Here is a 5,160-nt window from a genome sequence, read left to right as displayed (position 1 = left end):
GTTGTTTTTTTAGAGTCATCCCAAAACGTCTGCACAATATCTTAAATTTGGTTCTCAGAATTCTGAATTAAACTCCAGAATTTTTTAATTTAATCATAGTCAAAATTCTGACGTTGAATTCAAATTAGTACTACTGCATTTAAGATATTGTGCAGACGTTTTGGGATGACTCTAAAAAAACAACACTTTTTTCATTAACAGTTTTCTTTTTTTAATTATAAAAGTAAGGTCAAGTTCAAGTCAGTTTTATTGTCATTCACATCACGTGACACATGAGGTGGAACGACATTATGTACTCAGGGTCCCAGTTACACCCAAAAATAGCAAAAATTTAAAGTAATAAACAATGTTAAAGAAATCATATAAATTCACTATTGTTGCACTGGGGGAGTTGAACCAGCAGCCTTCCAATCCAGGCTCACCTTCTCTAGCCTCTGCACCACCACTCCCCCTTACAGAGCTTATGGTTCCATTTTTTTTAACAGAGCACTTTGCTCTCAGACTGCAGGTTTACTTGTGGTTCCTAGAGTTTCCAAAAGCAGAATGGGAGGCAGAGCTTTCAGTTATCAGAACCAACTTCCAGTTTCTGTCCATGAGGCTAACACCTTGTCTACTTTTAAGATTAGGCTTAAGTCTTTCCTTTTTGATAAATCCAAAGAAAAAAAAAACATTAGGGTCTGCTTGGGTTTCCTGAGCTATCCTTTAGCTATGCTGCTAGGCTTAGACTGCTGGAGGTCAAAGTGACCACATTTCCTCTCTCTGCTGCTGTCTTTACTTGCTCTACCTGTTTGTTTTTGTAATTATTTCTATCTTAACATGTTTTTTATCTTTCTTCCTTTAGAAAGTTCACCTGGACGTGTCATTCTGTGTTTGTCTGTTTCTACTTCCTGTCCTCTCAAACTCAGCTGGTTGAAGCAGATGGCCGCTCATCCTGAGCCTGGTTCTGCTGGAGGTTTCTTCCTGTTATGTGGGAGTTTTTCTTTCCACTATCTCCTTTGTGCTTGCTCAGGATGGGGGACATCCTGAGCAAGGATGTCCCCCATCGTAACAACAATTCGTAACAACGAAGTGAATACTCAACACAATCTGCTGCTTCCTTAGACAGAGAACTTGTACATTTTGGCTTTTATAATGCATGTGAATGTTTTTGTTCAGTACTCTGAGTGAAATCCCAAAATGGATTAGGTACAGAGTTAAACAGCCAAGTATGACCCAGTTCAAGAAGTGGTGCAGAAATTTGATGTTCACAAGAACATGGATGTGTATGTGCACATTTTAATGTGTATGTTTGTGTTTTTGGTGTGTATGTGTTTGTATGTGTGTATGTCAGGATTTCTGTTTTTGTTCTGTTTTCCATGCACTACTTAGCTTACTTTCCAGGATGAGATCAAATTTGACATTTTCTCCACAGGGTGATGGTGCCTGGCACCGCTGTCATCAATTCCTCTGGTTATTCTCAATGGTATTTAAGGCTGAGCTAAACCACAACTCTTTGGTGGATCGTTAACATCACTCCAATCCTCTGTGTGTTCCCAGGCTTCATTGTTGGAGACTCCTTGTGAAAGATACTCTCCATAATCACAAACCTCCAAAGGAAAAGTCCTCTCAGCCATTTTACTCGCCTTGTATGAAGATAAATCATTTCACCAGCCTTAACGCAGCATTATGTTTGTGAATATGGAGCGGTATGAAAATCTTGAAAGTCACATTCACCGGCAGCTGATCTGTGCACTCGTGTGGACTGATCCATCCACAGCAGATGATTTGTGCACGTATATTTGACTATTCTGTGTGCACAGAATATTCCTGCTTGTGCAAATGAAATGTGTACGTTTGAAAAATCGTTTATGCATTTGTGAATTTTTTTAATACACATTTGTAAAACGTGTACACTTTGGGATCTTATTGTACGCATGCAAATCTAGTTGTGAGTACTTTTGATAGTAATTTATCTTCATAGATTAAAGCTGTCTCTGCAAGAAGGCTGCAGGTTTGCTTCCTGGGGTAGGGCCTTTCTGGGTGGAGTTTGCATGTTCTCCCTTCACATGTTCGTTTTCTCCAGGTACTCCGGTTTAATGAATAATGTTTACAAAAATATTTTAAAATGAAACATCACAAACTTCAGTGTGACTAAATGCATTTCTGTAGTTCATCATGTGAGATGTTTACTGTTTAGTTTGAAGGTAAAGTAGGCAGAATGTATTTCATGACTGTTGGATTAGCTCATAAAACTGCAATTTTCTAACATTTTTATAATTAAAACTCCCCAAGTTCAATTCTCCATTACCCCAACATGTTAAATAGCTTAACACTGACTAAACCTCTTACTGTTCTTTCACTTGCCCCATGTTGGAGTGGACTCTTCCACCTCTAATGATGACACACTGGCCTCTTTGAAAGACCAGCAGTTTATCAGCATTCCTCACATAACTGTGGAGCTTACGGAGCTGCAGTGTGGCATATTTGATGCTTGAAATGTTACAAAACAAGCCGAGCACACTGTCTGTGTCTCTCACACACACAAAGTTGTAGAACTTGTTGTGTATGTGATGTGTAAAGTGCTTTTGTTCAGACAACTCTGGTGTTGAATCATCTGTTTGTTGCTGTCAGCCTTTAACTTCATTTCCAAGTGTTTTATTTCTTTTGATCTAACTTGGTCTTTTATTTTTGCAAGTTTCCAGCTTGTTGGTGACATTCAGCAGATCTGTTCGGATGTTCTGCCCTCTTGTGTTCGGCCTGGCAAAGATCAACAAAGAACCGTCTGTTCTGCAGAACTCATCCGCTTTAATTATTTATGTTATGAACAATGTTTAAGAAATGCATTAAAACAAACCTAAATAAAGAGCAATCAGAATAAAACACAAAGCCTCTTACAATAGACGTACTAATTTAATAACCTTTTTATTTGCTCCAGGTTATTAAAATGTACAGATACCGTGATTTTAAAGATAAAAGAGTTTGTCCATCATTTTAAAATCAAGAGGATAACAATATAATTTATGAGGATTATTTGTATTTGGCAGTCTGAGCTAATATTCTATATAGATGTTTTCAATTCTGAGATAAAATTTGGAATGGAAAATATAAATTGTTACTTGGGTTTAAAAATATTTGAAATTTAAGAAATTATAAATTGTAATGATTTTTATTATAATGTATTTAAGATCAGGGACATAATTTACCAAGTTGGTTTTGATTTATAGATGTTACGTTGTTTATTTGTCATTTGCAGGTTAACACAAGGTCAACAATGCAATGAACTGTTCAGGATGAGAAGAACCGATTCGACTCGTTAAAAACAAAATAAAAAAAGATAATATGAAAACATGCAATAAAAGTACAAAATAAAGTATTAAAAAGTGAAAAATAAATATATTTACAATATCCAAAAGAAATATAAACAACAACATGGTAGCATATAACGGTGCAAGTAGGATGAATTAGTATAAAGTATTTCACAGGTAGTAATATTTGCTTAAATGCATGATATACAGGTATATTGCACATAACTAGCATAAACTACACAGGTTGTAACATTGAGATTAATTGAATTATGATGGTAAGGTAGTGACATACATGATACAGCCACATAGCGCAGCAGCAATAAATATATTAGGTGTCACAGATGTGGCTTAGTGCGATGTTATTGTCAGTTGTTTTGTATTATTATCAAGAGTTCAGTAATCTGAGAGTGTGTGGGCAATAACTGTCTTTGAGTATTTTCGTGCGCGATGGGAAGCTTCTGTATGATCTGCCCATAGGGCGTGAAGTTCAGCTGTCCTGGACAGACTCGGAGTAGAACCACTGCTCCTCCACATCAAAAGGAGCCAGTTGAGGTGGTTCAGGATGCTCCCTAGAGGTGCTTCGGGCACGTCCAACTGGTAGGAGACGCAGGACACGTTGGAGCGTCTGCATCTCTCGGTTGCCTGGGAACACGTTGGGAGTCCTCCCATAAGAGCTGCAAGAGGTGGCTGTGGAAAGAGATGTCTGGACCTCCCTGCTCAAGATGCTACCCCCGAGACCCGACTTCAGAACAAGAGGAAGATGATGGATGGATGGATGGATGGAAGATTTATTTTTTTGTGGCTTTTGAAACAAAAGCTGAAAATTGCCAAATTAAAATCAGTCGTTGCTTTGAACGTTTGCTTCTACAGAAAATAAAAGGCATAAATTTGGCCTAGACAGAAATGATTGCACCCCTAGAAAAGACACAAACTAGCATCATATTGAACATAATGCTGTTTAGCAAAAGCATTTGAGGAAATAAAACCTCTGCATCACAAACACAGCTGTGCACAAGCTGGCATCAACTCACTGATTAACCACAACATTATGACCACCAAATTATACCACAGTGCAAACTGTGGTATTCACAAAAAGGTGGAAGCACCATCCGTCTGCCAACCCAGCGATGATGCCCCTGATATCCACACAATGTATCATAGACGTGTCAACCAAGACACCCCAGAAACATCCTGAGTTTTTGGAACTCAGTGCAAATCTCATCCACCACCAGAGCCATGTCACCACAGAGCTTTTTTAGTATTTTTTTAATCTGTGTGACGTGAGCCGGGTTATGGATGGACCAACCTAAAAGCCTCCAGACTCAGCTTCATCCATGGAAGATCCTGGTGGGATTGAGAAGGTCCTCAATGTATTTCTTCCACTGCCCACTTCCATGGATGACATCACTGTAGTGAGCCCAACTATATGGGCAACAACTGTAGGTACTGTGGTCAAGAAAGCCAGACAAAGACTCTACTTCCTAAGAAGACTAAAGAAGTTTGGTACAAACAACAGCATCCTCACAAACTTCTATAGGTGCACCATTGAGAGCCTGCTCACAGGCTGCATCACAGGATGGTAAGCCAGGCTCAGAAAGCCAAGACCCCCACCCACAGTGGGCTTCGGTGGCTGCAATAAATTAATTTTGATTCATACTCTGGACATCATGGATGTTTGGAATTTACTTTACAAATGGCTCCAACCACATTTATTTGAAACCACGTTTTATTTTTCAAACAACATATTGGTTACAATATACAGAAAACAAGCCAGTAATCTGTTTCAGATTTTTACATAAAACTTTGTAGAGAATTAAACAGAAAAAAAGAAAGAAAGAAAGAAAGAAAGAAAGAAAGAAAGAAAGAAAGAAAGAAA

The sequence above is a fragment of the Nematolebias whitei genome, chromosome 21 (genome assembly GCF_014905685.2).
Source record: "Nematolebias whitei isolate Nwh7 chromosome 21, NemWhi1, whole genome shotgun sequence".
Classification (NCBI taxonomy): domain Eukaryota; kingdom Metazoa; phylum Chordata; class Actinopteri; order Cyprinodontiformes; family Rivulidae; genus Nematolebias; species Nematolebias whitei.
This window is presented reverse-complemented; position numbering follows the sequence as displayed.